Consider the following 12,963-nt stretch of genomic DNA (forward strand, 5'->3'; position numbering starts at 1 on the left):
CCCTATCTCGGACACTGACCCTGAATGTACATTATTGCAGATGACAGGGCAGTTGCAATAGAGTCAGTTTATCATGATTCTGAATGTGAGCTTTCCTACATTGTTTTCAGGAAGCAACAAATTAGAAGTGAAATTCAGTCGTTAAAGGCAGGACATGTTAGTTATGCCCAGGAGTCTGGAGGGCTGCCAATTTGAATAGATTCCATTGCCAGATATGAAAGTGCATTTATGGTCATTTATAGCAACATCATGCTCACTTGATCTACTGTATTTAGTCATGTCTACTGCCTTTACTGACCCGAATGCGGTTTTACTGCATCACAGAGCTAACTCAGCTGTTGGGGAGCAAGTGACATTCTATTCTGGTGTGCACTAACAGAAAATTGTTAACTAAATTTCAGTTCCAGGTCTATATTGCACCCACCTACGCAATCACATGGATGAGTTACATAGGTGCCACTGAGGGTAAAATTTGGCCTGCAGAATCTTTATTTACTGATGAGGCTGTACAAACCAGAAAGAACAGAGCTTACTTTTCAGATCCTAGGGTAAGTTTGTAGGGCTCTTAGTTAGGGAAAAATCCATCTTTATAGCTGTGCAAAGTTAATAAGGTTTGATGAAGAAAAATAAACAAGAAACTCGTATTTTTTTTTTTTAGAGCAGTGCTCCTCATTAAGCACTCATACATTTTTGGTTTGAGTGGATGAGAATTCAAGAGGAGAATGCATAGACATCCTTCTGATATTGGGTAATGAGTTCTACCTTTACAAAAAAAAAAACACCAAAATTCAGGGACCCTTTATCTATGTCTTGACTTGTGCGTAAGCGTCAGAGCTCTGTACCTTGACTTCTAGATGTTCAGCTCAGTAGCAATAATGATGACTGGTACAGACTTGTTTTTTTATGAAGAATCCATATGCTGATAAAATAGCAAACACTGGATTTGTCATATTGTCGTAATCAGACCACTGGCTCATCAACATTGGTGTCCTTTCTCCAGTAGTGGGCAAATACTGGATGCTTTAGAGGAAGGTGAAAACAAACAACAAGCAAATAGGCAACAGCTATAAAATGGTCCTTGCCTTTTGTCTAATGCTGTACTTGGGGTGGAGAGACAAAGAAGGGGAAATGCTTTCTTGAGTTTAATGCCAGTGAAAGTGTTGCAGCCAACACACTGTGTAATATAACTTTGAGATGCCCCTGTCACTAACAGTTAAGCATAGCAGTTTAAGCACAGCCTGTTAAATCCTTTACTCTTTCCAGGATCTGTTAAATCCTTGCATTTGTTTCATATTTATTTTTCTCACATCTGATTTTCTTGTGGTTTATTTGGCTGATCTAACATTATTAGACTATCAGTGTTTTTCTGCCATCATTCCATTCTTTGGAACAGTTATTACATACTTTCCCCCTGTGAACCTGTAGCTAAAGCTCTGCAGAGCCTTGGACTTAACTATATTTTTTGTGCCTTAATCCTTTTCCCCACAACAGTGCATTTTTATGTCACAGATTTTTGAAATTCTTGGCTATCGTGATGGGAGTTCAAATGGGATGTGACAGCCAATAGAAACCCCCATGCTAGAAAGCCCCGAACCAAGTTCTAGTAGAAGCATCCCTCTGAAACAAGGGTCCGGAACATGTATTTTCAGGGTGAATTGCCTAAATTGGATTCCTTATTTTCTTTCCTTGGCAGGGAGAGAGTCTTTGGACCACACGCTGGAGGGGGGCAGCTGAACCAATGGCAGCTCAGGAAAGCGCTCTTGACTCCACCATGCATTTACAAGAGATTCCTTTGATCTGACACAGAGTAACGTTTTCCCCTTGCAAAGTCTCCGGGAGCCGCGCGGCGTGGGCGCATGCTGGGAGTTGTAGTGCGGCTTTTCCGCCTCTGTCCCCGGCGCTGGGTGGCGTCCTGAGCCCGCCGGGGACTACATTACCCAGGTCGCCGCTCGGGCGTATTTAAGCAGCTACGGAGCGACTCTAAAGTGCAGTAACCATGTGGATGTGCTGCTGAGCTAGCTGTGGGCTGAGATTAACCCTCGTCAGCCTCCATCCCTAACGGGACGCAGCGGGGCTGCCTCGGGAACATGGGATTACAAAGCGGCTGCTAACCCTCTCCTTGCTGCAGCGTCCAGGCAGGCGGAGCCCCTTGTGCAACCAGGTAAACCAGGGGCAGGCTGCAGGGGAGTGACCTAGACCGGGGGCAGCTGAACTTTCTCGTGGGAGACCCAGGGCTGCAGCTTTGTAATGTCCTCCTCCCCCCCCCCCCCCCCCCGGCTCACTTTCATGGCAGGCTTCAGTCCTGCGCTGTGTTACATGTCCTCTGATCAGCCTGGGGGCTGGGATGGAAGTAATGACCGATCAGATAGCAACCCCTGCCCCTCCCTCGCCAAGTTTGGGACCGTGCAGCAGCAGGAAATAGTTTTGGGGGTGGGGAAAGCAATCAATCAGTCTGCCTTGGAGACGATCGGTTTAAATGAACAAGAGGCCAACTTCGCGTCTTCTGATGCATGTAAAGTGGCGGGGATGGGGGGGAAGACTGTGTGTGTGTGTGTGTGTGTGTATGTATGTATATATATATATATGAAAGAGATACATGGAGAGCTAGCATTAAAAGGGAGCTTTAGAAAAGTGGAGGAAAGAGGGGTGGCAATGGGAGTAGCAATAAAGAAGAAGTAATGGGAAATAGGTGTAAACCAGTGTAGTCAGGTGTCTGAACTATAGAGTGGCGTTTTGCAAACGGCTGCTTAATGGAATAGCTAGTAGATCGGAATACCTTCAGATTACATTTTTCTGGTGGCTACAGGTCCTTACGCAAGGTGGCATTGGATAGCAAACTTCTTAACTAATCTTGTGGAAAATATGTGTTTAAGAGGTTAAGTGATTAGTCTAATTGCTTTTGGTATTTTGAAAATCAGATGGAGCAGCTGCAGGCTGAAAATTGCCTTCTGTTCATGTGTAGCAACATAAGGAAATGTGTTTTATCTTCCTGAAACTAATGTCTTTAATTTTTAGCAAGTTAACCCATCTGTCACAGAGGTTAAGAGTTCTGGTCATGATATCTGTTCTTTGCTTCCCACCTTCGGAGTGCTGCAGGGCCGATCATTCAACCTGACCTGACAGGTGGGCAAGGGCACTTGGCAACATGGTCCCAAAAAGTTCACACAATCCCATCACCGAAGAGAAGGGAGTGCATTGCTCCCAAGAGGTAACGTTTTCCCTTGGTTTAGAGCTTGGAGTAGCACATATGGACAATAGAGACTTGCTGTGTCCAGTCCTTTTAGGCTGGAGAAAAGATTGCAGCAGTTGAGGGCCAGGGTGCCTGAGAATCTTAGAGCATCACCCCATAAAAACCAAACCAAAATAAAATACTTAAATACATGCTTTATAATAGCAACTTATCTGGAATGCTTTACAGCTGGCATAATGCAATAGCTTGTGGTTTAACAGGAGGAGGAAGTAAGGGGCCTTTCCTATAAAATATTATGCTGCTATATTGAATGTAGTGTTGAAAGGAAGCATCTGTTGTTTACTATTTACCATTTATATAAAACACACTGATTTACCTCTCAGATGTGTTGTATTATTTACTAGCTGCATTTCATAAATGCTGAAACTGAGGCACAGAAGTGAAGTGACTTGCACAGGGCTGAAGAGGGAGTCAGTGGCAGAGACAGGCTTGGAACTTCAGAGTTCCTGCTTCCCAGCCTCCTGATTAGCCCATAAAATTGCAGTGTCTGAATACTGGAAAACCATTTTATGTGATTGAACAATTGCTACTTTCAAGTTGTATTTAAATATTTGTTCTGAATAACAGAGTTTAGTTTAAAATGTGCAAGCTACATCTGATTGTTGGGGGATTTTTCCTTCTAAAACCAACCTGAGAAATCTGGAAGTTATTAGACAGCATTAAATTGTTCTGTAAGTCACTCAAATATGAGGGACACTTGGGCCTCTACAATGATGGTTTAAGGAGTGGGTGTGTGTCAGTTAAACTTTTCTTAGCCATTTTTTAAAAAATACTTGAGACGTAATTACAGGGATGTTTGTATTATGTAAATACATGTGACTGCTGTTGCAGACTTGGCTATAGATCTTATTCTTAAATGGTCAAAATCTGGGCAATTGTGGGTGGATATTTCTGAGGGTTTGGTAACTAGTCTAGCAGTCTAAATATTTAGCTGTTTCCTGGACTACAATAACTGGACTATATTTAAAAAAAAAAAAGTTAAATGCTTCACAGCTCTGTGCTATTTGCATCCTGTTGATAAAAGCCTAATTATTGCTAGTTGCTGTGTACATTTTTGAATATGGTTGCTTGTTGTTTTTTAAGTCTGTCTTATAGTTCATTCATTTGAATGTGTAAATATGTTACAGCTGGCATAATGCAATAGCTTGTGGTTTAACAGGAGGAGGAAGTAAGGGGCCTTTCCTATAAAATATAATGTATGTAACAGTCATCTTAGTGCAGCAATTGTGGTTCAGCTGGCAGGCTCTTCCCTCTGGTACATGCGCAAACCTATATGTGCACTTATTGATCTTTGTGGGATTTGTCTTTATATATTTGGGGATAGAATCTGGCTCTATGTGGGAATAATGTTGAAAACAAAACTGTTCCAGTTGTTGCATCTAACGTATCTTTTGTCACACAGTCCAACAGCCTGGATTTGTGCAGTCAATTTAGAGTGGAATGTACCACAATATGTGTAGTAACAAATCCGAAAAGGAGGAACTTCTAATACAAGCCCAACCACAACAAAGCTGCTGCTCCCTAAATTCAGGCATTGCTCAGCTTCAGTAGTTTGGCACAGCGAGCGTATTTGTTTAAATATTGGTATTCCATCATGATCTCTTAGACCTCTGCTCAGAACATATTGAACAAACTTCTATTCCTCCCCCCTGGATTGTTTTTGCTTAGACAGCTGAATGAATGTGTACTCCACAGACAAGTAAATGGCATAACTCCTGCCCCAAAGAGCCTACAGTCTAAATGCCCAATCTTGCATACTTGTGTGAATAAAGGTTACAAGATTGGGCTCTTAAGGTTTAACCTCTTAGAACTATGGTTATGGGTCTCTTGGATACGTTGAAGAGGGCTTGTCCATTGGTTAAGGCCCCACTGTGCTCTAAACTAATTTCAAGACACAGAACATCTTCCAGGTTCTAAATAAATTGTCTAAAATGACACCATTATTACTCGTATAAATTCTTTGCTTCTGTTAATGTGACAGATAATGTGTTAGGCTGTTGTGCTCATAGTGAAGAGCTGGTGACCTAACACTAGCCTGACTGCTACTGACAATTGGTGCTCCCATTGAAAGATTTGGCGTGACAAGGCATTCTGTAAATTGCACTTGTTGTCCAAGAAAATATCAACATTAAAGAAGTTCAGCTCAATGAAAAACTGGGCTTGGAAGGGGGTTTGTGTATGTGGAAATCCATGCATGTGAAATTGAAAACGGGGGGAAGATTATGATTGAGAAAAAACTACTCAAATGCTGTTCAGAACAAGATATTAAAGGATGACTATCAAGTTGGTTACATTCAAAATCTGACATATTTCTAATAGGTTCTCTCTTGGGTGAATAATCCAGTTTGAAAAATAACATTGTTTTTCTGTTAAATCCACCGTTCTTTCATTGAGATTAAAAATTGTTTGTTTTTTGCTGGCTGTGCAACAGGAGTCAATAACTATTGAAACACGGAGCTGTCTTGACCCCTTTGCTGATGAAGTAAATAGTAAGGTTGGCTTGTGTTTGCCTTGGAAACAGGAGAGGAGACAAAGTGTGGGAAATGGCATCTTTTTAAAAATACCAGCAATGGAGGGCGAAAGAGAGCTCTAAAGTAATGAACCCCTTGTCAGTGGGTGTCCTGCTTCTGGTTGGCAAGGTCATGCTGTCCTTGGGCAAACTCAATTCAATGGCAAGGGTGCGTTGAGACTAGTAAGTAGAGAGTTGTGATTTGCAATTATGGCCTGTGGGCATAAACATGGAGGAATCTGCCAGTCTTATAATAGCACTTGGGTTCAAGATCCTTTCAGATCCCATGAGCAAAGTAGGGTATTGCAAAGAATCTATAGAGTCAAAAAGAGCATAGGAGGTGATGTTGGCAGTGAATTCATCACTTCACTTTATGACTCCTCAGAAATACCATAGTATTCTAGGGCAGTGGTTCTCAACCAGGGCTCCAGGGTTCCCTGAGGGGCTGTGAGCAGGCTTTAGCAGGGTCCGCCAAGCAGGGCCAACATTAAACTCACTGGGGTCCAGAGCAGAAAGCTGAAGCCCAGAGCCCCGTCATCCGGGATTGAAGTCGAAGCCTGAGCAACGTAGCTTCGTGTGAGCCCCAGGCAATTGCCCTGTTTGCTACCCCTAACGCTGGCCCTGGCTGTTATATGCAGGAAAAAACAGTTGTTGTGGCACATGTGGGCCATGGAGTTTTTATAGCATGTTGAGAGGGGCCTCAGAAAGAAAAAAGTTGAGAACCTATGTTCTAGGGTGATCACCCCAGACACTGAAGTCGCTCTGTTGTGTGATAGGATGTTTAACATTGTAGGGTGGGGTTTTTGTTTTTTGTTTTTAAAAATAAGGGTGGTCCTGAACCATCTCACAGAATGGGAATGTGGGAGGAATAGCTATGGAAGTGCCTTTTTTCAGATAAAATGGAAAACCAAGGTTCCAGTCACGTATGGTCACTTCTTGTAAGCGGAGGGGTGCTAGCCCAATTCCAACTTGGGTGATCTACCTGCTGCTTATTAGTTATTTATTTATTTTTATTTTATTTATTATTTGTTTGTATACAATTGTCACTTAGTTTGCAGTCTCAGCACAGAGTATGAGGATTGACTGGGCATAAAGACAGAACTCCTTTCTCAACTTTATGGGTGGCTGCCTCTCTTTCAGGGTTGAGGCATCTTGTCAGGGCATCATGGGGAGGTGTGCTGCACCTGTTCTGTAACTTCATCCTCCTTGGCTGCCAAGCTAGTGTCTTTCAAGAGACAAATTCATATGGGAAAAATGAAGCTAATACAAGCAAATAGAATCTAGAGGCCCCAACTGAGATTTGGGCACAGTTTTTCTAGGCACCATACATATGAAACAATTCCTATCTTGAAGAGCTGACAAACCAGAGTGGGAAGGGAAATGGAGGCACGGATAAGTAAAGTGACGTGCCAGATGTCATAAAATCCAAGAATCAGGGAATTCGACTGGGATTCAATCTGCTAGATCATGTTGCTTGTCATATATCTAAAGTGTCTCCCACAGCAGCTTCAGTTGGATGCAATATTCTTCCTTTCCTGCCTAAAATTAGCATCCAGTGTTGTATGCTGGCTTCAGTCTCACCCCAGAGGAGGCTGCACCTCAGAGTGACATGAGCTTCGTAGGTGTAATTGATGTACTGATTTGCAAAGCACCCTGGGATTTTGTGGGATGAAAGGTGTCCTATCAATGTAAATCTTGCTTGGGCTACATTTGAAGGGCAGGGGGTATCTTGAGACCCCATAGGAAATAGCGCAATGCTAGTACTTGTACTGTGTCAGCTACTCCAGCTGCTGTTTGTTTGTTTCTAAAGGCTGTGTGGGAGAGAGAGGGAGGAAAGGCCGTTTCACCAGATGAGCTTATGGAAAGCAGAGGGGCCTACAGCTACGTAACATGCCAACGGCACCATCATTTTCTAAAGTTCAACATTCCCATCGTTTTTATATGGACACAATGTTAATGCTCAACACTTTAATCTGGTTTCATGAGATCTTCCTTGCAAGAGTCCCTATTGTACATGGGGTATTAAAGACCATTCTTTAGAGAAGGTTGGCTGGCTTTTGTTGCTGCTGAAATGAGCTGTCAAACTCATTAGCTTTGATTATTCTTTTGGACTGAAGCTTTTTCTGTACTCTTGTGTTGGGTCACTTATAATGCGTGGCTGAGGAGATGGAGGCTGAGTCCATGACCAATGCCTAGAGCTGTCTTAGATGGTAGCGTACAGTGTAGTATATGCTAGCTGCATACTAACTGAATTGGGACTTGGTAGATGGAGGATTGGGAAGATCAGTGGACCTTACCTCTAGGTGGCTAGGTCAAATCCTGTCTAGGAAAGCAGTAACCCACAGTGGATATTTAGTGACATTAGTCTAGTTCCCAGTGGACAGGTGGGGATGCTACAAACCACCAGTACAATTGTCACTTAGTTTGCAGTCTCAGCACAGAGTATGAGGATTGACTGGGCATAGAGACAGAACTCCTTTCTCAACTTTATGGGTGGCTGCCTCTCTTTCAGGTTTGAGGCATCTTGTCAGGGCATCATGGGGAGGTGTGCTGCACCTGTTCTGTAGCTTCATCCTCTTTGGCTGCCAAGCTAGTGTCTTTCAAGAGACAAATTCATATGGGAAAAATGAAGCTAATACAAGCAAATACAGGAGCTGCAATTAAAGCTGGGATGAAGCTGCAAAATTCATCTCTGGATTCTGAACACTTCAGTAATTCAGAATTTTCAGATCTGTGGTTTTGGTTTGAGCCCATCAAAAGTTACAATCAAACTAATTTATCTTCAATGAACAAATGCTTTGCAAATAAGATGTCACTGCAGGTCTAGGCAATGTTTCTCTTGTGCGAGATGCAAATGCATTAGAAACTGTGCTTTGAAAGAATGTTGTTCTAGTTATCTTGTTTACAGCTCACATTAGTTGTGGTTATAGACCAGGATGCAGCTACATTAGTATGTAGAATGTTGCAGAAAATGAAATGCTTATACCTCATGGACCATCTTATGGAACAGAACATCAAAGAATAGTAAACTGCTCTGAGAAGAGAAAGAGGGCCAAAATGAAGACACTGCCTGAATTAAGGAATTGGTTTATTTCAAAAGCAGGAGAATCATGTAAGTACTAGAGTGAGAACTTAAACAATTCCTTTTCTCTTCTTCATCCAGCCTTGTGCAAGATGTCTGGAGCCAGAACAAAGTAACTTTTGTGTGCGAGCATCTAGAGGAATACAGATGACTACAGCATACCAAGAAATAGCCGCTGCCTTTTGTGTGTGTGTGTGTGTGTGTGTGTCTGGGATTTCTTTTACTGCAGTTTAATAGAAGTACGAGTAAAATGCTGTTGCTGTAGATTTTTGATCCTGCACCATTGCGTCTACAACTTGATAAAACTCTGAATTTCAGCAGAGATGCGATGACTAAAGCACTGAACCTGCCATTGGGTTTGTATAAGCATGTCCTTCACAGTTCTGTTGAAGTCCAAGGTGCATAGCTCTGGTTGCAGGCGTGGGGCTAGTGATAGGCTAGTGATTCTTGGCGTAAAGAGATGCCTGAACTTATTTTATTTAAATAACTTGACAGCGCTTGGTCACTATTCAGACGGCAAAGGTTAAGCAGATTCTGCTGCTAATGCTCTTTATGAGCTACGTTGGTGCAGTATCTGGAAGAACCTTTGCTTAGAAGAAGAACTCGGACTTGCATTCTGTAAAACAACAACTTGGAGTACAGTGGGAATCCAGCATGTACGAGTCAGACCAGGGACCGGAGCCTTCCTCTGTAAATGAGTCCAACTGGTATTGCTATTTTTATATCAGCAATTCTTTAAGTAGGTTCAGTGGCTACCAGTGGTGCTCTGCAGAGCATGTGGTAGTCACATGGTGCTAGCGGCTCCTCCTCTACAGGCTTTCTAACAGGTATTGAGGCTCTTCACTGCAGAACCTGGATGCTTGCAGAAGCATCTATAAAAGAGCAGCAGTAAATTTCACCACCTCCTAGTGGCTGCTGCAGCTAGAGAAGACCGAGAAGACTACAAAACCTTCAGCAGGAAGAGAGCTGCTAGTGGAAGGAAAGAGTCAAGTGCATTGCCAGTGGGGACCCAAAGCTGCAAGGAGCTGTCCAGCTGGACCAGATCCCAGAACTAGACCCAAGAGCAGCCAGAAGGACCGGAGCTTTCACAATGAGGTGCATTTGAAGGGAAAGGAGGCAGTGGGGAGCAGGGCAGGGAGGAGTAGGAGCTGAGAATGATGGAAGTTTTGGGAAGTAGGGTGAGATGAATTGAAGCGGGGGGATAAGGGATTGTGGGATTTGTTATGGGAAAAGGAAAATGTTCTAGATGTTAGAGGTTGTGTAAATTCAGGAGGTATCATATTTGCCACAGCACTTAGATCATGTGAGGTAGCAAATGAGCTCAGGATTTTGGGGATGTGGGAGAGTCAAGAGGAAAGACTCCTGGTGAAGGTTTAGCTGTGTAGAGAAGGTGAGATCAGAAACTACTTTTTGCTCCCTGGCCAGCTTTCTTCTTTGGCCAAGCTCCAATAGACAATATACAGCGGGTTTGCTGTCACCTGCCACAGTGGCTGCCTCTGGTTCCCTTGGCATAGTCCAACTCTCTCCTTTTACTATATTAAAATACTCTGGATAACACTGTGTGCTTTGAGGCATCTAAGCTGCTTTCTCCCTTCTGTATTAGAGCCAGCAGGTATTGACTTTACTAAGCACTTCTTACTCTTAATAGAATTAAAGAGACACTGTCACACTTTGGTCTGAAACCTTTAAAAATTATTTTTAGCCTGATAGGTGTCCCTCTAATGGGGATTCTTTTCTTTGAGTTTTCCACAGACGTCTGTCAATAAAATCTGCTAGTTGCATTTCTTACAGTAGCCATCCAAATTGATATTCAAACTAACCTATCAAAGCATAACTTCTACTTAGCACATCATTACCATGGATTGACTTTCAGCCTTATTTTTCTGCAAGAGGAACAGATAATCCACATTGCTATTTGACATGTTGTACATCCCTTCTGACTAGGCTGGGCTTGGCAAACCAGGAAAGGGGTGCAGATAAAGAAAAGGAAAGGGTGTAGCAGAGGTTTTCTTGTCCGTGTTAATGACTTGTTTGGGTTTACGTCAGTAAGATGATTAAATGTCTTATCTCTTTTTATAAAGCGCTTGAGCATCTGTATGATACCATCAGTAAAGTATAATAGTTGATTATATTTTAACTGACAAACTACATGAATTCAGCATACTGGAACTTCCTCGCTTTTGTGCATGAAAAATACCTGCCAATGCCATATCCCCATATCTACTTAGATTCTTGCTTTTAATTTCTTTGCTTCAAGAAAAGGGTGAGACAGAGCTGCTGACTGACAGGTTCCAGTCTGAGGGTATGTCTACACTGCGAAGTTGTCGACAAAACATTTTTCTTTCATGGGTACTTAAAAACGCCAGCCCCGGAAAAGACAAAAGTTTTGCTGACGCAAGTGGCCGTGTGAATGTGGCTATGTTGGCAGGAGCGTTCTCCTGCCGACAAAGCTAACGCTGCTTGCGGGGCTAGAAGTATTTTGTCGGCAAAAGTGTTGACAAAGTACCAATACAGCATTCGCACACGCTGACTTTTAGCAACAAGGCTGTCTCGACACAGCCTTGTTGCTAAAAGCTGCATGGCGTAGACAAGCCCTCAAGGACGCTGTCTTTTATCTTAATGAAAAACGTCAAGGCAGTGTGATCTAGAGCTCAGGGCACTGGGCTGGGAGTCAGGAGACCTGGGTTTTTAATCCTGGCTCTGACACTGACCTGCTGTGTCACCTTGAGCAAGTCATATCCCTTCTCTGTGCCTTTGTTTCCCTTCACATCCTCTGTCTTGTTGGGTTAGATTGCGAGGTTTTTCAGGACAGTCCCCTACTTCAGTGCAAATAATAAGGAAAAAAAGTAATTCTTGAAGGTGCACTGTATTGTCTCTTTCTCACAATCTGCCTTGCCAAATGGCAATTGTTCTGCAGTCAGCAGACTCCTGGACAGAGATGACTGAGGAGTAGGAGGAAGATGAAATCCTACACTAGATAGTTAGTTATCCGGTGCTGATACCCTTTAATGTGTAATCACTCAAATATCTGTCTGATTCTGCAGTACCAAAGCTTTATCAGAAAAGCTGACAGTACCCCTTAGCCCCTTCTAATGCCCTTTGAAAGTGTGTAGTAGACAGTGGCAGGACCTAACCCTGCAGGAATGTTGTATCCTTATGCTGCCAGCTCTGCATATATTACCAAGAGAGCTTGTATTTGAGCTGGTGCAAACATTGACTCTAATGTGGACTTTGAGTACGATTCAAGTCAAGGGTCTGTGGATGGCTGCTCAGTGCGTGGAAATGATTTTGACAGTCAAGAGGTATCGGCTTATACTGTGTTACCGTGAGCTCTGCACATTTAGTCTTTCCATGTAGAACGCATGTGTTTGTGAAGCATCTTTGAACTTTAAGAACAAAATGTTTTCACATGTGCCAAACCTTTTTGTTTATAAATAAAACAATTTTTGAGTTCTGCCACCCCCCCAAAGAGTAGTTAATTTAAATTAAAAAAAAAAAAACAACCCTGGTAAATAAGCACTCCCTCCTCTTCCTCACCCCTCCTTTCCTTAGCTGTTTTCAATGCAGAATGGAATTCTTACTAATCTCTTTCTCACAGCCCCTGGCCGGAGAGGGAGCGAAGGAACCAACTCTTTCAGAACAAATATGAGAAATGTCAGCTCTCCGTGTCCATTTCAGAAAAGCTAGATGTGCCATAGGGACTGATTCAGAATGTTGGGTACTCATCCAAAGATGATATCACAGAGATCTATAAACTACTTTTGACTTTGGCCTTTGAATCAGGCCCTGGGTGCTTCTTTGGTCAGAGTTACAGCCTCATCATTGCCAAGTTATAGGATTCTGGGCACAGACAATGATCCGTCCTTTAGATGTTGCGTGATTTTAGTGCTATAGCTATTTTTCACTTTGCCTTTCTTTTTCCCAAATGGAAATTCAAACTTTCTTCCATCAGAAACAAAGGTAAAACATGAACTTCCACTCCAGATTACTTGGCCTGTCTAATGGAATAAAGTCTCAGCAGTTAAGTATAGTTTAGGACTCTAATCTTATCTAGTTAAACTATGTAAGTAGTGAAGAAGACAGCAAAAACGCTCCGTGAAGTGCTTCCCCTATTTCAGCAAT

The 12,963-nt window shown here is 42.7% G+C and overlaps 1 protein-coding gene across 1 annotated transcript in view; it reads left to right on the forward strand.

Annotated features, from left to right (window-relative positions):
- Nucleotides 1–2,009: 2,009 nt before the first annotated feature.
- ITPR1 (inositol 1,4,5-trisphosphate receptor type 1) overlaps nucleotides 2,010–12,963 on the forward strand; it is a 258,732-nt gene continuing 247,778 nt past the window's right edge. The window contains exon 1 of the mRNA XM_084635131.1: nucleotides 2,010–2,161. The gene's annotated coding sequence lies outside the window, so the exon portion shown is untranslated. The remainder of the gene's footprint in view (nucleotides 2,162–12,963) is intronic.

Source organism: Lepidochelys olivacea, assembly GCF_965140295.1.
Source record: "Lepidochelys olivacea isolate rLepOli2 genome assembly, chromosome: 7".
Classification (NCBI taxonomy): Eukaryota; Metazoa; Chordata; order Testudines; family Cheloniidae; genus Lepidochelys; species Lepidochelys olivacea.